This window comes from Papaver somniferum, unplaced genomic scaffold (genome assembly GCF_003573695.1).
Source record: "Papaver somniferum cultivar HN1 unplaced genomic scaffold, ASM357369v1 unplaced-scaffold_107, whole genome shotgun sequence".
NCBI classification, from domain to species: Eukaryota; Viridiplantae; Streptophyta; class Magnoliopsida; order Ranunculales; family Papaveraceae; genus Papaver; species Papaver somniferum.
The window spans coordinates 10113024-10135304 of NW_020619603.1; the positions used below are offsets into that span (position 1 = coordinate 10113024).

Below are 22281 nucleotides of genomic sequence, written 5' to 3' on the forward strand. Positions count from 1 at the left end.
AGCTAGATGAAACTCAGTTTTATCCTACACTAGTGAGAGAATTATATTCAATCAACATATACAAGCCAGGTACATCCTACACTAACTTAAAAGTTATATGAAAACAAATTGCAGACCTAAGTTCATTCATTTTAAAATGTAGTATTCAAAATGTTTACCCATGCAAGCGCGCTGAGAAAGATTGACTTGGAGTATCCTTTGGTATCACCGCCATATTGAAACAATTGTCTCCATTTTTCGATTTTTAAACTCCAAAAGAGTGTTCACCAATGGCTGATTGAAAACAAGTTGCTGGATGTGTTCTCCACTGATATATACACCTCCATTGGACTTCCAAACGCAGTCGCTGCATTTAAACAAGTTCATATAATTTAGTATAAACTTAGCAGTACTTTTACAGAAATAAGAAAAGTAGAATGAAAAAAAAACAGCAAAAGAATGCGGATACGTACCTTACTTTTCCAGTTACAAAGTACTCCTTTATTAACTTCTCTTCAGCTTGTCTTATTTCGCTCATCAAGTAATTTTTCCACATCTTGTTGTTCATTGTTAACTTCCTCAACTTATCGTCCTTCTGCTTCTTCTCTGCACGCTCATCATCATCTGATACAAACTTGTTATTTCTAGCCCTTTTATATACGTTCTTCACTCTATTCTCAAGCGATCCAATGACTGCCAGAGGTTCTGCTGTGCCAATGTATTCTTGGTTGATTTCTGATGAAGGAACTGGTGCTAGAGGTTCTGCTCGAGGAACTGGTGTTACAGGTTCTGCTTCGGGAATATTGTCAGCTTCCTCCACAGGTTTTTTCATCTCTTGAGTGATGTCGTCTTTAGGAACATCCTCCTCCACAGGTTTATTCATCTCTTGAGTGATGTTAAGGTTGAAATAGTCTTCAAGTGTGGTGTAAAGAACAATCTCTTGAGAGGAAGCTTGTTGAGTTCTCGGTTGAGACTTGAGTTGCGCTTTCAAGGCTTCCACTTCACTTTGCAAGTCTGAGATTGTCTTATCCTTTGCTTCAGACTCAGCCTCATTTTCTTCCAACTCTGTATTCCTTGCTTCCAACTCGTCATTCAAGTGACGGATAATCTTGTCCTTCTCATCTAGTTCATTCTTCAACTTGGAAACATCATCTTCATCTGTGTTTTCTTCTTCATCACCGAACAAGCATAGTTGTTTCTCCTTAAAATTTATCATAACACATGATGTAACTGGTTTCATCTTATCATAACACATGATGTAACTGGGTTTCATCCACTAATAAGACATGATGAAACTTGGTAAATAATGGGTTTCATCATTTTATAACATAAGATGTAACTGGTTTCATCCAGTTATAATAGGGGATAGAATTTTAAAAATGAATCTAAACAACATCAACACAAGATGACTGGATTCATCCAGTTATAATAAAAACAAGATTTTTACCTCACTGCTTGAAAGAGTTTCAAGTTTCCCCTCAATTTCGCAAGATACTTTATACAAGTCCCATCTTGCAAACCTTGTCCATGAACCACTGTTGTCTTTCCTGTTAATGCCTTTCATTTGCTCAAAAATCCATAACTGCAAAAACAAAAATATATTCAAAAGATAATATATAAGATGTTACTCACTGCATGATACATTTAATGTAAGAAAAAAATATATTCAAAAGATAGAAGGCGATACTCACCGGCAAATAGAAGCTGCAACCATTGATAGAGTATGATGTCTCGTATACATCTTTAACACTTTGCATTAAATGATCGTGAATGAGATCGGGCCAAGATACTTTGTTAATGGTGTCGATTTACTGTAGGCAGTTCAAATACTTGTAGTGGACATACATACCTCCAGTGTTTATGAAGAATACTGTACAGAACATGAACAGCAACAAAAGTTTCGCCAAGTCTTCTTATGTTCCTTCTTCATTCATAGCAGTATGTATTCCTTCGAAAATGTATTTCTTATCCAACTTGTCCCCAGTATTCTTCTCTTTGGCTCCAGCCTTCTTCTTTTCATCTTTCTTTTTCTCCTCTTCATCCCTTCTCTTTGGCTCAAGAAAGTACTTTTTGTAAAATTCAGAAGTTTTCAAACTTGGGTCTTCTTTTGGTCCATAAAGTTTCTTATCTTGTTCACTCATACGTATTCTCTGCATTTTGAAAACAACAGCAAGATGGTTTGCATCGGTCTTGAAAACTTGATCACCAATCTTGAATGCCAACTCTTTCGGGTCAAAATTTCTTATGATGAACTCTAACGCCCTTGGAGCTTTGATACATTCATCCATGCCCACCTTACCTTGTTTGATCGCCTCAATAAAGTTCTAGAATTTAGTCTTCCTTAACACAGCCTCTTGTGCTTCAGTAAATACCAGTTTTTCCAGCACTTCAACTGTCGGTTTCAGGTTTGATCGGAACGTTTTCTTCCCTTCCTTTTTCTCTAACTTGTCTTCATCCATTTCGGCATCCACAAGTTCCATATCCCCTGTGCTAGACTCTCCGACCACTTTCACATCATGCTTATTCTTGGATATAATTTCAGCAGCAGCACTCTTCTTACTTTTCTTGCTACCGCTTCCCACAACAATTTGGATGAAACCAAGTTTCAGCAGGTTTCATAATAACTGATTTATGGCATGAAGCTAAAATAGGACCTAACTGTAATACAGATCTTCAAAAGTTAACTTTAAAAAGTATCAAAATCCTGTATGTATCTGATTTCATCCAGTCTTAGTCTGCTGAAACAACATACACTGCAAACTAAACCTGGATGAAATCAGTTTCATAATAGTGTAAACCTGCTGAAACAGTTGATATAACCAGATTCAAGCCAAGATGAAAACCAAATTACATCCAATCTCACTTCAAGCAATTAACAATTAAAAACAATTAAATAACAAGATGCAAACCCATTTAATCATTAATTTAATACCACCAACAGGTCATTTACATTCTGACTTAAAATTTGATGAAAACCAGTTTTAAACACCCGCTGAGCATCACTTCGTAGCCAAATGCAAACCCAATTTCGTTCAATCCATAACATAGATTTCCATACATCCCATTCACAACATACTAATAGTCTTATATTAACCGCAGATGTATCTTTAGACCTGAACGAAACTGGTTTCATCCAGTGTTAATCTGCTTGAAACAATATACACTGCAGATTAACAAAAGATGAAACCAGTTAAATCCTGGTTTAAACCCTGCTGAAACAAATCAGATAGCCAGATCCAACTTCACTTCAACCAATTTCACAGTGAAATAAATCAGTTACATCCTGTTTTAAACTGGTTTAATACTTAATGAAACCAGATGCAAACCAGTTTCATCTAATTGAAATTTAAAATAAAACAAGCAATTCAACACATAAATCAACTAAAATGAAAATTAAAACAACCAATTCAAAAATTTAATCATGCAATTCTGAAATTAATAACAAAAAAGAGTTAGGGTTTGAAAACTTACGAGTTCTAGGAGACATTCTGTGGAAACTTATTGAAACACTAACTCTCCAAATACACTGAAACAGATCGATTGAAACCCTAAAATCTCCCAATACACTGAAATTATTGAAACCCTAATTCACTGAAACCATTGTTGTAGTGTTGATTGTGTATTAGAGACGGAGGATGAAAACAGTTTCTAGTATTGTTGATGGTGGTGTTGACGGTGGATGAAACTGATTCCCCTCAATTTGTTATGAGACAGTGGATGAAAACGATGAAATTGAAGAGAAGATGAAAACGATTTCTGGTAACTGGGTATGAAGATGAAGATGATGAAAACCATTTCTGGTGTGGGGATGAAGATGAAGGACGGTGGGGGTGAAAACGTGGGGATGAAAGACGTTGTGGTTTTAGTGAAGAGAGAGGGAGATCGTGGGTGGTTTTGATGAAAACGTGGTGTTAGAACGGTTACAAAAGGGTAGTAATGTCTCTCCACACTAAAAAGATTTCATTGGCTATTTGACCCAGGCCAAATTCTAACTGTCCATTTGGCCCAGAAAAAGAGCCTTTTTGGCTATATGACCCATTTTCTGTAATTATATTTATTCATTATTGAGCTGCATTAGCTGGCCTTGTTGATTTGTTCTAAATCTATCTCTAAACATGTCTCTGATTAGTGTTTGATCTTTTTATTAAATAGGAGATAAGAAAACAATTCATATCCTACTCTTTCCTTTCAATTCATTCACAACTTTTCTGTTAGCATCTTTGATATCAAAGTAAAAGGGTAACCATGTCGTGGTATAGAGATCCTCATTTGTTTATATACCGGTCCGACTCGTCTTTTCTTGTTTGCAGGATTAATGAAATATTACCGGTCGGTACCTCTTTTACAGTAACCAATTTCAGTAACTGGACAGGTTACAATTTTTCTGAACATCTCTCTTTAGGCAACAACAACGAAAGTGATTATGAGGTTTTGTTTTCCGATTTAATGGAAAGGCCTGATGATACCATGATAAACTCTCAAGGTTTCCTGGTCTCCCCGGATTGTCATGATGGTGATGGAGCCTTTCACATGGCTCGTGAGGACCTAAACAAGCCTTTCTATAGTTTGCCTACTTTTCTACCTGCGTGGGTTGACGAACAAGATCGACTGGTTGCTGAAAATGAAGCTCTTGAGAAAATAGTTTCGAAGTTGGAAACTAAGAATTCGATGCATATTGGAAGGGAGAAGATGTGGACCTCACGAGTATGGTGTCTACAACAGCAGTTAGATCAAGAAAAGAACGGTAAGGATGATCTCGTGAAGAAAACAAATACGTGGTTGGAGCGGAAGCAGAAGGATAAACAAAGTCTTGAGGGGAATATATGTTATTTGAGATCACAACTAAGAAAAGAAGAAAAATTGGATCAAACATGTTCTATTACATGAGGTGAGTTTTTAGCTTCTTCTCCCCAACCAGCCCTAGACGGAAGGTATTTCCTCTTCTCCTTTTCTTACTTCATCGCCATAATCCCTACAGGGTAGTTCATATCTGGGGAACATGTTGATGCGTGCAATAAGATCATTGAACTTCCTTGGCTAGTTTGGATTTTTGTGTTCTGATGTGCTTTCATGTCTACATAAACTTTTTGTATTGTGTTGTGTTGTGCTTTGATGCCTAAGCGAAATAGCTAGAAGCTTGGTAGACTATGATATGTAAAGTGTCCTGGAATTAATAAATTGGAAATTTTGTTTGGTAATTTATCATGTGGAAGTGTTGATGATACAGCTAATGACGAAATCAAATATTGTTGTATGTTTTAAAAATCAACTTCAATTAATACATAACAAATGTTTTTTTTTATTGGAAAAGAAGATTTTATTCATGTACGGAAAATTTGCAAACAGTAAATAAAAAGTACATAAATAAAAAGAAAGAGCAAACGAGAAAACTCAAACAAAAACGATATTAAATAAAATAGAAAAAGGAAAGACCCAAAGTCTAATAAAAGAAAACGCGGAAAAACCTCAAAATCTAATAAAAGAAAAACTCATAAGTTGCTCTGATTCAATTTCGCTTCATCAAGATTGCACAAGTAACGCTGCAAATCCATCGTTGTTAAGCTCTTGAGACACCATTACTACCATCCACCAACAGAGAAGCAAGTTTATATCACCAAGACCTGCAGATAACTCGTCGTTTTCTGCATATTGTGACTACTGTCACCAAGATCGCAGGATCTTTTACCATATACCATTGACCTCAAAAAATATCATTACTAACATCATTATAGATTCCCAAACACCATTAGCAACAACCCGAAACCAAGATCAAAATGATCTTTTGTTATAGAGAGACCAATAGAGCTGATGATTTCTTAGCAGGGTTGTATCCTGGAGGAACTTGGGTGGAGCTTCGACATGATGATTTCTCTCCTGACTTTAGAGAGATCGGTTGATACATGAAAAAATATCCCCCTTAACGGGTTAAGGGCACCCTTAAGAGTGGTAACAAACTTGGGTTAAGGCGTGGAGACCTGGGGACTAAGCCCAAGTCTAGGTGGAAAAGGCCCAAAAGGATTGAAGGATTAAGAAGGAATTAACAAAGAACAAAGGGTTAGCTTAAGGAGTGGAGTTAAAAGTAATTAAGAAGTATTAGGACACATGGAGTGATGTCACAAAATGAGGGTCTTTTGGGAAAGCTTATAAAAGAAAGGACAAGATACAATGGAAAGGGGGACTCTCTCTCTCTTATCACAATTGGTACAATGAGGTCATGTGAGGCAACTAGGACGGGTAGGACCTAAACTGAAATTTGGGTACTAAAATTTGGCGACCACATCCGGAGGTTCGTGGCTAGCTCACAAATGACCAACGTGGAAAGCGTCGATCCAAGCGCTATAGGAGAGCAAATTACCAACCGACCCATTAACCTTGATCAAGTAACTTTAGAGGAAGAGGACAGCGAGGAGGAAACACCGATCCTAAGCGTCGTCAAGCAACCGGTGAAGCGCACAGCTCAACCAAAGGAGTCAGCATCGCCTGAATTCCAGAACATGCAAGCAGAAAACTGAAGCAGCGTGCCCGGTGGAGACAAGAATTGGAAAATTGGATAGCCCAAGCGGTTGAAGCAGGACAGATCGCCCCAGAAGAGGCGAGAAGAGAGGATCACCAGGCCAACAGAACAGAAGCAATGTCGGAAGATAGGATTGCGGAGTATTTGGAGCAGAACTACCATATGGTAAATCAAGATGATCTCTGCCGCTTGAGTAACCCATACCCTACACACATCTAGGCTTACTCGTATCCAGAAAACTACATTTATCCAAAATTCAAAACATATGAAGGGCAAGGAAATGCGCGGGAACATCTCAGCCGATTCTTGTCAGCTATAAACGATAGGGCCAATGATGAAAAATTGTGTTTAAAAGAATTCCCGAAGTCACTTACGGGCATGACATTCTCTTGGTATGATAACCTGAAGTAAGAAAGTGTTGACTCCTGGAAGACCATGTCTACACTCTTCCTCGGAAAATTTTATTCGGCTAAAAGGAAAATCACTGCAATAGATTTAAGTAAGAGTGGGCAGCAAATCGGAGAAGACATAAGAAAATACATCTCGCGATTTAGACGCTTAACCATGGATTGCCATGAAGACATCAATGAGGGGACGCTTGTAGAAATTTGCGTACGAGGGATGAATCTGGCTTTCAAGGGAAATTTGATCAACTTCAAGTTTCGGACCTTTGTAGAACTAGAAGAAGCAGCTTATAGAATCACCGACTGCATAGAAGATGTGCCCGTGGAGTCTAACTGGCATGCTACGATAAGTGTCGTGTCAAGAACTTCATCCTACGGGAAATCTAGTGCTAAGGAGGAAAGTTGGAATCGTCCACAAGGATATGACAGAAATCAAGGAAAAGGAAGAGGAAGGCGATATGATGAGCCACCTCCCCTCCCATGCAGTAAAGACCAAATAATCAAGCTCTTGAACCAATGGATCGCTGAGGATGAAATTCAATTACCCCCAGCCAAGGTGGACATCAACAAAATGGACAAGGGTTCAACTAACTACTTCCACTATCAACAAGACTGGGACACCCAACCGAGGAGTGTTTCGTCATCCGAAGCATATTCGAGCGGAAACGGGTAGCAGGAGAGCTCGATAGGCCAAGACAAACAATCACGCACGACCCATTCCCGCACCATTATCCTATAAGAGAAAATCCGACAACGAGCGTACAAGTTGTGGTCAGTTTTATTTCGGAAAAAGGAAGCGGATTAATGACAGATGTTTTTTTTGAATCAGTGAGTAAACACTTCAAAAAGGTCTCAGGTTAGTCAAGGGCGCCTGATTGACTGACAAACTTTACGAAAGGTCTCAGGTTAGCCAAAGGCGCCTGATCGACTGACAAACTTTACGAAAGTTCTCAGGTTATCCAAAGGCACCTGATCGACTGACAAACTTTACGAAAGGTCTCAGGTCAGCCAAAGATGCCTGATTGACTGACAAAAGGTTTCAGGTTAGCCAAGGGTGCCTGATCGACTGACAAACTTTACGAAAGGTCTCAGGTCATCCAAAGGTGCCTGATTGACTGACAAAAGGTCTCAGGTTAGCCAAAGGCACCTGATCGACTGACAAACTTTACGAAATGTCTCAGGTTAGCCAAAGGCGCCCGATCGACTGAAACTTTACAAAGGTCTCAGGTTAGCCAAAGGCACCTGGTCAACCGACAGAAGGCCTCAGAGTTGCAGAGACCCCTAAATGATTGGGAAATAAGGAACGAACACGAGTTACGGGGGGATAGGCGCATTCAACCAACACCCACCCCATCTGCTAACCCTTTGAAATAAGAAGAAAAAGGGTAATAGGCGCGTTTGTCAAACGCCCGCCTCACCCACCAACCCTTTGAAATAAGAAGAAAAGAGGGGGGAGTAGGCGCGTTCAACCAACGCCCGCACCACCTGCCGACCCTTGGAAATAAGAAGAAAGGGGGAATAGGCGCGTTTAGAAAATGCCCGCCTCACCCACTAACCCTTTGAAATAAGAAGAAAAGAAGGGGAGCAGGCGCATTCAACCAACGCCCGCCGACCCTTGGAAATAAGATGAAAGGGGGAATAACCGCGTTTAGCAAACACCCGCCCTACCCACAAACCCTTGGAAATAAGAAGAAAATAAGGGGGAGTAGGCGCGTTCAACCAACGCCCGCCCTACCCGCCGACCCTTTGAAATAAGGAGGAGGGAGTAGGTGCGTTCAACCAACTCCCACAACACCAATCATTTGTTGCCTTAGTATCCTACTTGCTCACTCGCATGAATGGCTCCAAATACACAAGTTCACAAAATACCAAAGCAGTGTAGAAATTAAACATAAAAACCAGAATATCCCACAAATAAAAACAAACAAGTACAGTTAATACAGACATAAACATCCCGTGACAAACATCAACTCAAAAAAAATGGGGGGAGAGAGAGGGGAGGAGAAGAGAGCGAAGAAATGCAACAAATTAAAGCCTTTCCAACTCCAGCTGTTTTGCCTCAAGCTCAGCGCGAACTTTCGTCTCGACAGTCTCAGTCCGCAACACCTCGTCATTAGAAGCACCAACATAAGCAAGCAGTAAGTCCAATACAGTCCTTTTGCTGGCAGTTGTCTCAGCACATTTCTGCAGCTGCTGCTCCAATAGAGAAATTTGGCTGACAAGACGACCACGAGGTTCATCACGGTTCTTCACCTTCATCAACAGATCCTTAAGCCACGCCACGTGGAATTGAACATTGAGTGCAGACGACTCCCAACCACGCAACTTAGTCTCATCAATGGGACCACCCCCCACGCACGTGAGCTGGTCCGCGATATCCAGAAGACTCCGAGTTATATAACACATAACGGGGACGCTTAACAAGCCATGCTTCACTATATGACCGCCCCCGCGCTCAACAATGTCCCTATAATTGTCAGCAAAGACGGTTGGGACCCAGAAATCGTAAACAAGGGTGTGAGTATCAGGATTCACCTCAACCTCTGCAGCGCTCACTACCAAAGGAAAGCGAAATTGAGCATCCCCAGAACTCTCAGCCACCATGGAAGCACCTGATGCTCCAGCACCAGGAGGGTCCACTCGTTTCTCCAAGGGAATTACTGAATTCCCATCCCCATCCAGTTTAGTGCGCTTTACAGATCCCTCGCCACCAAGAACATCGCACTTGACCCCGTCTATACCGGGCTTCGAGGTCTCTTTCCGCTTCTTACCTATATCCTGGAGTCAGTAGTAAGGTATTAACAAAAAGGAAAGGAGGAGAGGGAAAAAGAGAAGCCAAGGAAAGGGGAATGAAATAACCTCAAGAACCTTGGGGCGATACTTAGAAGAGTTAGAAGAGGACTCAGAATCGCTAACAAAACCTGACAAATAAGAAATGAGCACCATTGAAAAAACAACTTCTTTTTATAAAAAAAAAAAAGAGAAAGAGAGGAAAGGAACAAGGAAAGAAGAACAACAGGAACAAAGACATGTATTAAATAAAGAAGTTACCTGCTAAATCATTAACTTCCAAAGCCACATGGGATGTGGACCCACCAAAAACTGACCGACCAGACCCAGAAGAACTCATCGATTGCAAAAAAGTACTAGGGGATACTGGAGGTTCACTCCTGCCCCGATAAGTTTCATCCATGAGAGGATGAATGGATGACACGTGAAGACGCGGCGACACCCAACCACTCCCCGAAGGAAGGTTGATGCCTAAATCCCTTAACTGATACACAAATGGGGTCGAGTCTGCAAGGGTGTGATGCGCTCCGTTGGGAGGTTGTGATGCGCTCCGTTGACGACCTTGATGAGTCTGCATGGGTGCAACATTAGCGGAAGAACAAGGACGTGGGATAGATGACTGGTTCGCTTCCCGCCTAGCCTTTTTCTTCAAACTACTCTCAGTCCAATCACACTCGGGCATGTTCAAATATTCCTCCATCACGTAATAAGGAGCCTTCCACCCAAGACGATTGGAAGGGAGAACTCCCTGAGAAAGTTATTCCAACCACCTACCCCAGTTAAAAAAAAATATATATATACTAAGGCATCAAGTAACTCGTCAAAAGAGCAAAATACCTGAGGCGCTAAGAGACTAGCTGAGGTTCTCACGTTCAGGCGTGGAGCGACTCTTTCATTGGCTTTACAGGCTCATGATCTCCTGGGGGGTCCCAAGAGGTTACCACAGGGTCTGAACAACCTTTGTTAACAGGGACAAGGCGATGCTCTGCAGCCACAACATCATTGAGCTTAATCCTCTCGGACGGATGAAGCTCTCGAAGCTCCTGAACGGTTAATTCACTAGGAGGAGATGATTCAAGTAAAAGGAATTTCAATGCACGGCGCCTTAAAAATCATGATGCTCGTGGGCCCTCTCTGTGACCGCCGATGGGCGCGCGGCCATAGGCTGCCTAAAAGAAAAATCGATCCCACGGTCTGACAAGCGAATCGCTTCTTTAAAGACATAGCGGTTGAAGCTGGCAGTGATGACACTCACACTAGAGTTATTCGGAGGAGGGAACCTGTGAGGAACCCCTTGGTCAAAGCCCACCTGCCTAGCCGCACGATCAGGGTTGTGTGACGCAGCGATGAACTTACCTGTATGAAAACCCGGGAGATAACCATGAAACACATCCATGACTGAGTCGAAATATGCCTCCGAAAAAAGCGTTGAAGAACTCAATTCTATTTCAAAGGGGGCGAGGAAATCATAATGCTCCGGACCGGCGCGGTCGTCTTGATAAGGGCATGGTTCAAAATCCTTAGCCACATCCAGATGCCTGCCCAAGTCGGCTTTCGGGACTTTACCTTTTGAATTCCAAAGAGCCATCCGCGGATAACTATAGGCGACAGGAAGCCTCTCTACCGAGCCATCATCTTGCTCGACATCCTCTTCACGAAGAACAACGAGCTCGTTCGGTTCTGGCACACATGGAGGAACATGCTCCCAATACCACGCCTGCACAAAAGAAGCGGGAATGTAGGTCTCGATCTTATGAGACGAACCCACCGTATTAAGGTCTCGGCAGAACAGATAAAGGTTGTGGTATAGGCCTCCTAAAAGAAACCCCACAGGATAGCAACACCTCCATGGGCACAAGCTCGCCCTTATAGTATCTTGGGGACTGTACTCGAACACTTCGTGACATAACCAAAACAAGATGCAAGCAGCGCGCTCCGCTCGGGGAGTCGTCTCTTGGCTCTTGTTGGGAAATGCCTGCTTATTGATTACTTGAGGAGCCCAATACTTCAGCCGAAGAGAAAAAGACTCGCGACGATTAACCTTGACTTCCCATTCAGAGTCAGTCTCTAGCGGCTCTGACGAACTTTGAATCGCTTAAAAAGCACGGAAGGAGCTGGACAATAATCGATCGTTGGATGGGCGCTTAGGTGAGGATTTATTTTTCTTCTCTACCATCGGGTTCCCTCTCTTGGAAGACAACCAAATCACCTCCTCACCTTGGGATTCTGCATCTTCTGCTCCTATCTGGGGGACTTGGACTTTCCGAACTAATTTACGACGAGAATCATCCTTGCACTTCAACAAATAAGTGCATAAATCCCTGTCCTCATCATTCAACTCTGCAAAAACGGTTTCCTCTTCATATGAATGACTGTCATGGATAGGTAACCCGGTAAGGGAGACTACGTCTTCAAGCACAATGGTAGCTCCCCCCCACGCCGTGAAAAAGGTGTGCACGGGAGCCCAAAAGAGCGTGTCATATCACGAAGACACCTATGAAACTCTCTCTTGAGGGATGAGCGTATAGCTTCCTCGATACCCGCCATCCGAAGCGCCGCAACATGCTCAGGGTTAGAGCGGATACGGGCTTTCCAATGCGGCCATACTAGGTGAGTCTTCACCTTGGATCTGATATCGATAGGGGCAGAAGTTATAATCGCCACGATGGATATCCATGCGTGGGATAACTTTGAACGTTAAGGTGTCCATTCTTTCTGATTCAGGCCGCATAAGCCACCCAGGAACGGCGTGATAAGGTAATACAGGAGGATTTATGAGGCGAGAGGACAGTATGTCCTCCAAAGGAAAGGGGCGCTTACCTCCGCGATTTTCCCGCGTCCTCAACGCACGCTTTAAGACAAGACCGCTCGTAAACTCGGCGAGTGTATACAGACTACCATCGGTTGGAGGAGGAAGGATGAGCTCCGTCTGGCTGGGTACCTCCGCCTCTTCAGGGTCTACATTGCCTGGATGCTCAAAATCGCTTCTTTCGTCAGAATACTAGCTACTAGAAGAACTACTAGACATGGCGAGTGCGCGGGGGTGTAAAGAAGGGGAGTTAAAAGTGAAAGTTTAGAAAAGAAAATCAATAGAGCTCTATATATAGGGGTAATTTCAGGAGTCAGACGTGGAAGTTATGAGTAAGTGAAAAGTAGTAACCGTCAGGAAGCGGGAAAGAAAGTGTTGCACGATGAGGAGTTGGAACGCAGCCCACGATCGTAAATTTGATAGAGGGACACGAACCGCTCCAGAAAAGGGAAAAGCACTGAAAAGAATCTTTTGACTGTAACAGTCAGGGGACTATTGTTGATACATGAAAAAATATCCCCCTTAACGGGTTAACGACGCCCTTAAGAGTGATAACAAACTTGGGTTAAAGCGTGGAGACTTGGGGACTAAGCCCAAGTCTAGGTGGAAAAGGCCCGAAAGGATTGAAGGATTAAAAAGGAATTAACAAAGAAGAAAGGGGTTAGCTTAAGGAGTGGCGTTAAAAGTAATTAAGAAGTATTAAGACACATGGCGTGATGTCACAAAATGAGGGGCTTTTGGGAAAGCCTATAAAAAAAAAGGACAAGGTATAATGGAAAGGGGGACTCTCTCTCTCTTATCACAATTGGTACAATGAGGTCATGTGAGACAACTAGGAAGGGTACGACCTAAACTGAAATTTGGGTATTAACAAGTTCCTAATAGCTGATAAGGCTCAGCAAGTTTATCACAGAAGAATAAGATATGTCTAGTTGTGTTTTTCTCTCTCTCTCTTTTTTTTGTTTTTTATTCTTCTTCTTTGTGGTTCCCAAAACACTATTACCGACACCCAAAAATCGTCAGCAGACACCAAGATCAAATTGATCTTTTACCTTAAACCATTAAACCCAAAAATACCGTTAAAAACAACATTATCAATCCAAAACACAATTATGAACTCCCAATACCAAAACATCACAACAGAAACAAAACAAATCTAAGATTTAGATACTTAAGCCCTCGTTCAGTTTGGTTTCGATCTATGAAAGTGATAATTTTGATGTCACGAAAAACAAAATTAACTTTTTCTACTGTATATATACCATGAACCAAAAAAACACCAATACCACCATCAACTCATGATTTCCTTCTCCCATGAAATTATCACTCAATTAAGTTCAATAAGGTTTTTGAAACAGATTATCTAATAAATAAAAAAGAACAAAATCTAAAAACTTAACGAACTATGCTAAAAAGCACATTGAATGAGATCCTTGCTGGGGTTTGGAGGAGTAGAGAAAAGAAGAGAGAAAATGGAGGCGACAAACACCTAAACCACGTTAATATATTACAATAATAAACGATATTTTAGTTTCAATTATGTGTAACTAAGTATGAGTAACTGTAAAATTATTTATCTTTTCTAAACAATTTAATATTTTTAATTTTCTATTAATCTGTAATTTTGATTCATACCTATAAATGCTATAATATTTTTAATTTTCTATTAATCTGTAATTTTGATTCATACCTATAAATGCTATAACAATAATAAAAATCATAGTTATCGTTTTTATTTTATACAAAAGAAAAAAAAAGAAGAATTGAAACGTTGTTGGTGAAAATAATATCAAATAATAATGCATAGATAAATATTCAAGGTAAATCTTGTTTTTTCAATAATAACAAGGTTAAAATAAAATCAGTTAAACATAACCAAGTGGTCCACCATTTTAGTATTCACCATTTCTATAAATTAATTTTGGGTGGCTTTAAAAAACTGGCACCAAAAGGAATTGTTTTCGGAAAAAACTGAAAATAATACCTTCTTCTTCATCATCATCATAATATGTTACTAAAACAAACGATGCTACACACACTCAAATTCACGCTTCATTTTATCCCGAAAGAGAATCGAATAGATGGAGTTCGCGTTCCGTGCATCAGGATATATGTATGGGTAGAAATGGGGCCATGTGTTATCTTTGTCGGTGTAAAACTCCGCGAAAGAGACGAAGTCAGTTTAGACTTATTGTACTAAAAATGACTTTGAAAACATATTTATACTCTTCATTAGTTACTTATCCAAACTTGATCATGACAAATTACCAAACAAAAATACTAATTTATTAATTCCACAACACGTTACATATTATGTATGGTGTGCCAAGCATCCAACAACCATATTATTTCGACCTCAAATCACATGACAACACACAGAAGAATTTTTCAAAAACTTACAGTACTACCAAACTCGCGTTAATTTTACCAGCACCTGATATTAACCGGATTCAATGAGCAAATCTAAACCAGCACATGAGGTTTTGTTGAGAAAACCCAAACAAGGAGAGGAAATTCAAAGACCTTATTGCACGCACGATATTTATGATGAACTCACTACCCCTGATGTGATTGTAATGATGACGTCAGAGAATGAGCTGAAGGAAATACCTTCCTTCCATGGCTGGGTTTGTTGAGGAGAAGAACGAAATTCTAGCTCGCGAGAAACCTAAAAAATCGACTCATATAACGGTTATTCGTTCTCTTCTCTTTTTTTCTTTTCTTTTTAGTTCTGATGTCAAATAAGATATTTGGTTCTCAAGGTCTTGCTTATCTTTCTCCTCCCGATCCAACACCATGGATATATTCTTCTTGAGATCTTTCTTATTATTCTTCTCTTGATCTAACTGCTCTTGTAGATTTGATATTCGTGATATCCACATCTTCTCCTTTTCTTTATGCATGGAATTCATAATTTTTAATTGTAAAACTACTTTCACTAGAGCTTGTTTTTTAGCAATCAGTCGATCTTGTTCGACAACCCACGCAGGCAGAAAAGCTGGCAAACTATAGAACGGCTTATTTAGTTCCTCACGAGCCATATAAAAGCCTCCGCTGCAATCCGAGGAGACCAGGAAACCTTGAGAGTTTATCATGGTATCATCCGGCCTTCTCATTAAATCGGAAAAGAAACACTCATAATCAGTTTCTTTGTTATTACCTAGAGAGAGATGTTTTGAGAAACCATAACCTGTCCAGTTACTGAAATTGCTTAATTTGAGAGCCGTACCAATCGGTAATATTTCTTCTATCCTGCAAACAAGAAAAGACGAGTACGACCGGTATATAAACAAATGAGGATCTCTATACCACGACATAGTTAAGCTCTTAGTTTGCACAAAGATGCTAATGTAAAGTTTCGAATGAATAGAAAGAAAAGCGTAAATGATCGGAATACGAATGTAGCTGTATACCGATTTAACAATGATCAAACACAATTATAAAATACTCATAGAGATATCTTTAGAATAAATCAGCGCGCAAATAACGTGGTGATGACTAAGTTTGCTGACGATCTTGCACCAAAATTCTCATATATACTTATTACAGACTCAAAGTCTCACGCGCTTATCTCTTAACAATGACTAAACATTGTGAGATACAGATGGATAGATTTTGGAACAAATCAGCAAATAAAGCTGTAGTTACAACCACATCTATTTTATACTATATAATTCTCTATATATCGAATACAAAATATTACAAACATTTTATTTGCTCTCCAAATAAACTTTCTCTCTCCTAATTTATTGTCTAACACTCACCTTAGAGATCTCTCCCAATACACAGTTTCCTTCCTCATATAGGGTACTACATAGTGGATGACAGCTAATAGATCCCCTATTTTTCGGAATCACTATGCGTTATAATCGCTCATGTACATTCGCTCAATTTCGCACACTCTACTCTTTCGCACAGATCATCACACTTTACTCGTGATTATGTTGACATCATTAAATACGTCATCCTAATTTTAGAATATGCGATGGTCTTCGCTTAGATTTGATGACCTTTACTTCGCATACATAATGAATGTGCGATATTTCACTCCTACATTTTGCCTCTTCTCATTTCGTTCTCTTTATAAAGTGAGCGATATGAGAAATCTCCATCCAATAATATTGCACACGATCAACTTTTCATATTCTGCTTTGCCGACACATTTCCAGACTTTGAGCTTTCCTAACTTACACGTGTCTTTCTATCCACTAGTTATCTGACACGTCCTTGTAACCGTCTATTTCTATCCATTCATTCTTCGCAGAATGAGATAAAATCACGAAAAACGAGAGTAAATTTTTCTTATATATCTTCTTCTTTGTTCTTTTTACCTTCTTCTTTCTTTTTCTCCACTTTTGCATTTTAACTGTGATTTCATTGATCTGATTAAGATACACCTCTTTTTTTTTTTTTTACTGTGATTTCATTTACCTATATATCCATCATTCCCATTCTTATAATGGCTCCAGCTGGTAAAAAGATGGAAAATGAATTCACCAGATTGAAAAGAGAATTTGGCACAAGAGGTTTTTCACTTTCTCTTCCTTCCCATTCTGATTATTCATCCAAACTCAATCTTGAATTAATAAATTCTGAACAATGGTCTAATCAAAAGATCATCATTTCATTAGGACAGCTTTTGAATAATCTACTGTTGCCGGGATGTAGTTATGTATAATGTCGTGACTCGTGACTCACAGTAGTTTTTCTGGGGAAAAAAATGGAAAACTTAAACCTGTTTCTGACACAGTGGTTCTTTAAAGGGGTATTTTTGTAAAAATTCTGAGATTCAAGAACCACTGTGAGGGATGGATTTTTCTGCGGAAAGAGAAAAAGAAATCAAACCTTATCTCTTTTATCTCATCTGCATCTAGCCTCTTCCATCACTTCTCTCTGGCTGTTTTGCTTCATTTTTTTTCTGTATCAAAACTTAAGTATTAGGTTTTGCGTCCTCTTCTTCTCTATCATAACAACATTAGCTCCTGAGGATTTGTTCTGAATTGAAAACCAACTGAAAACCAAGATTCATCTAGAAAACTGAATCGAAAGGTAAGTATCATCTTTACTTATCGTTTCAGTTCAATCGATTAACTTATCCATCCACAAATTGAAATTTCAGAAAGAAAAAAAAATCGATCTTAGTAAACCTAAAATCTTAGTTTCACCTCAGATCTCTTTTCTGATTCGTTATCAGTTTATGCAGTTATTCATACTTTTAATTGATTTGTTTGTTTTCTTAATTAGTTTTGTTTTCTTAATTAGTTTTGTTTTATTGATTGTGTCCATTCTCTTTTTATTCAGGCACTGAAGAAGTAGAAAACTCCACCACCATCTTCAGATCCAGCTAAATCTAATGGAGTTAAACAAAAGAATAAGATATTAAGATCAATTCATGATCTAATCTATATGGGTTTCTTCTTTTATGTTGAATTTAATTTAAGTTTTTTAATGTATTTTTCATTGAGTTGTTTTTGTTCTGTGATTTCTACAGAAGTGGAGCGAAGGAAGGCAAAAGGAGAAGGTTAACAACATGCTCATGTTTGATAAAGCTAGGATTTAATCTCTGATTTTGCTTTGTAAGATCATTACTTCAGCTAGTTATGAAATATTATGCATATTATACTGTTTGATAAATATGAGTTTTCTTATGTTACTAGATTACGATCCTTGTGCTGGAAATTTGTGTTGTTACGGCTTTGATTAAAATGGTTTTTGTGGTGCATCAGTTATCACAATCCTTAGTTTCAAATCAAATAGATATAAAGTGTGATTTTGATGCATTTTTTTGTTATAGTTTTGAAAATTTGTGTAATGGGACTGTTAGTACAGGACATCAATATGGAAAAGTCTGCATTGGCATTAATGGGTCATTTAGATTGGCGAAAATCTCATGCTTTTGATCATTTCATGGGTAAGCAAATCCTTTAGAATCCTATTTCAGTTTTCTAGCTTGATTTTGGGTGTATAATATTAGGGATTTCTGAAACTTGTTTCATGTTGTATGTTTTCATCAGGGTCCATGATAGCATCCAATTTATCTGCGATGGTACTACCTGAAAGGTTGGTGTACCTAATCAGAATAAGCTTGTAATGTTCGCAGCTAGTCCTTTGGCTTGTAAACATTTATTATCTTCATAGAGATGTAGTGATAACATGCAAAGCGGCAAAACCATAGAGATGTAAAGCGACTTCTTTTTCATTTTTACTTTTCTTTCATGGCTTTTCCTACAAGGAAGACATATCACTCGTTTTAATCTTCGAATGTGACTCCATTTCCTCTTTTTTAGTGTCCGTAAGTTCCTTTTTAGCATGTCCTCTTTTATTAAAGACTAAACCACGTTGTTCAACATTATTGGGGATAAACATGTTTTTTTTTTCCCAAGTACCTAACCTAAGCATACATTTATTAGCAAATTACTTTTTACAATTAAAATCTCATTCCATTGTTAATATTTCTTTACTATGTTTACAGATACATGTACATTAACAGAAGGCTATTTTTCTATTTTGTTTTTGGATGGCTTGAGATTGTAATTTGTACATTCAAAAGAATTATTGACAAGTTCCTGCTTATACTATTGTTTCGTAGGACGGAACTACTCATTTGATGGAGATGCCTCTCTTGATGTGGTCCAGCTGGTCCATTAGCCTGATAGAGCAATTAACCATTTGACATCGTCCTTGTCCGAACTAGAGAAGAACACCTCACTCTGTTGTCTTGTTATCCGAATATCAGTTGGCCCCGTTGTGGACATAGATGGAGTAGATGCTGGTAATCACGTGGGAGCACTCAATTTTTTTAGATTTACAGTTTTTAAGAGGTTTCATGTCATAGTTTAGTCTTTTCTGATGTATTATGTACTTTTTAGAAAAAAATTCAGGACATGGTGGAAGTGGTGTCGTCCTTGATGCTGCAGTCAATGACCTGTTATGTTTCATATGAATGCTGAAAATAAATGAGAATTCTATCTTGCTCCTTCTGATTCATTTAAAGTTGAAAAAGTAATAATTGAACTGTGTTTTTTGTTGTCCTTTAAATAACAGAAAGCCTTCATTAAGAAGATGTTAGCAGAAAACCATGGACTTCCTTGTTTTTGCTTTGGACATTCGACAGGTGGTGCCATTTTTCTGAATGTACACATTTATCCGACATTTATGATTGTTTTTTACGAGAAGATAGTTATAACTGTGCTTAATTTTTAACATATTGGGGTTTATCTCATGGTAGATAATGTCCAGATATCAGATTCTTATTTTTGCTCCTAATTGAGAAACCATTTGTACTCCCCACTATATATATATATATATATATATATATATATATATATATATTTGTTTTTATCAAAGGATGGTTTCAGGTGGTGCTTGACCCCAAGATTGAGACACACATACAGGGTGTTGTGTTGACCTCACCTTCTGTAGGAGTTCAACCTTCGCATCTAATATTTGGTCTAAGAGGACATAGTTGTCAATTTTTCGACAAATCCTCGTATATTCTTCACATAGTTGAATTGTTTATGCAAATATATTGTGTTCTTACTGTTTCGCAATTATTTTGTTTGAATTTCTTGCAGGTTGAATTAAAATTTGATTATATAAATGGTGATGGATGCATCTATGGACCTACATACGCGTGAGTTCAACTGGCAAGTCTGCTTGGTAAGGATCTCAGTTTGTGAAGTTTTTGGATTCTCTCCTAAGACCTCTGTCAATTCACTATGTATGTTTTGGGTCAGGATATCAATTTCTTCATGAGTTATGGACTGGATATTTTATATACGAAAATAGCTACAGGTCATATGTTTTTTTTTAAATTTCAATTTGAGTGGATACTTGTATATGTGTTGTAGGTGGTGCAAGTGTCATTCACTGTCACTGTCACTTTTCCTTTTTTTTTTTACTATTAATTGATTTAGTCTTGTTTTTTTTGTTTGCAGCTTAGGGATTGAGTAATTGACCTGATTTAATCAAGTTTGTCAGAAGATGAAGGTATAGATGGTGAAGTCTTACTTTACTTTCAACTTAGTGTTGAAATTTTATGCTTGTAATAATCTTGTAATAGGAATATAGGTTAAGGTTTTCCAACTTAGTGTAAGTTTCTAGACTTGGAACTCGCAGTATTTTAGATAGTTGAAATTGTAAACTGAATTCACTTTTCAACACAAAATGAGTTTTAAAGTCGCTATTAAATTCAGTTTCGGAGTCATTATTAATTTAGTTATTGATTCAGTTGAATCAGCTTTGGATTCAGTTGAATCAATATCATTTTTTTTAAGGAAATATCATAAGAAAAACTATTATGTCTGGCTGTATTTATCGATCTACTGTTAAAGAAAGTGTTTTTTTTTTTAAAGAATTCAACCTTTTCCAGATACAGTCGTTTTGGGAAAAACCACATCTAGAATGCTGCTGATGGACACAATCGTTTCTAGTGATATTACTTCATGTCCTGACAGTGGTTTTACTTCGATTTTCCACTAGTGTTCCCATCCCGCTGTATAATCCGGAAATTCCCTTATTCTATGAAATTCTATTCGATGATCGATTCGCAAGAGGTATATTCCAATTGAGTGGAGATCTTATTAGAATAACTTTGGAATACTCTCGTCGCGCAGCAGGATTATGAACCTCTTATTCTTATGAAGTGCGAAATGCATCATACCGTGATAAATCCATCAACCCTACAGAGTACAATGTTGATAATTTCTTAAAAAACTACTATGTTGTTGTTGATGGTGGTTTTAAGATGAGGGTTAAAACCATAAAACCTTACACCTGGCATGACGTCACTACCACCACTGACACATTTATTGAACCATTTAACACGTCTACCTAAAAAATTACCGGGGTACCTTTTTTTTTTACTAATTAGGGTTCCGATAGACCGAACCCTGATTCCCACACCACCGTGCCAGCAGCATGCCAAACATGCCAACCGCACCACCGTGCCAGCAGCATGCCAAACATGCCAGCCGCACCACCGTGCCAGCAGCATGCCAAACATGCCAGCCGCACCATCGTCTCAGCAGCAAACATGCCAGCCGCACCACCGTGCCAGCAGCATGCCAAACATGTCAGCCGCACCACCGTGCCAGCAGCATACCAAACATGTCAGCCTCACCACCGTGTCAGCAACATGCCAAACATGCCATCCACACCACCATGCCAGCAGCATGCCAACCATGCCAGCCGCACCACTTTGCCAATGGAAAACCATGCCAGCCACACGCCAAGGCATGCCAAGCATGCCAGCCGCACCACCGTGCCAATGGCAAACCATGCCAGCCACATCTACGCGCCAAGGCGTGCCAACCATGCCAGCCGCACCATATGCTAATGGTATGCCAAGCCCTTGGCCCCACCATGCCAAGCCAACCGCACCTTGCCTTGGCACTAGCCATGCTAGCCACACCATGTGCCAACGTCTTGCCAAGCCCTTGGCCCCACCATCCCAAGCCAATCGCGCCTTAGCTTGGCCCTAGCCATGCTAGTCACACCATGCGCTCGTCCGCGACCCAACTATACCATGCGGTCCTTCCCTATGCGGCTACCAAAACGAAGGCGTGCGACAATCAACGGTCGCCCTTCAATCCCAGGAGAAAATCCTATACGTCCAAGGTTACCAGACAACGCATGGTAACCTTTGACCCAAGACCCTAGTTTGACCACGCCAAACCGCGCCAATGGCATGCCAACCTTATCGCGCCACCATGCTGGCCTTCCATATGCGGCTACCAAAACGAAGGCGTGCGACAATCAACGGTCTCCCTTCAATCCCAGGAGCA

General features: G+C 39.5%; 1 long non-coding RNA gene across 2 annotated transcripts; it reads left to right on the forward strand.

The window, feature by feature from the left end:
• Positions 1–16870: 16870 nt before the first annotated feature.
• Positions 16871–20690, forward strand: LOC113327780. 2 transcript variants are annotated; one of them, XR_003349211.1, is made up of 8 exons: positions 16871–17022; positions 17798–18072; positions 18326–18407; positions 18511–18556; positions 19086–19268; positions 19541–19610; positions 20071–20155; positions 20434–20690. It is a non-coding gene; the product is annotated as an uncharacterized LOC113327780 (long non-coding RNA). The 2 variants fall into 2 exon arrangements; XR_003349210.1 differs by lacking the exon at positions 16871–17022 and adding an exon at positions 17355–17545.
• Positions 20691–22281: the final 1591 nt, after the last annotated feature.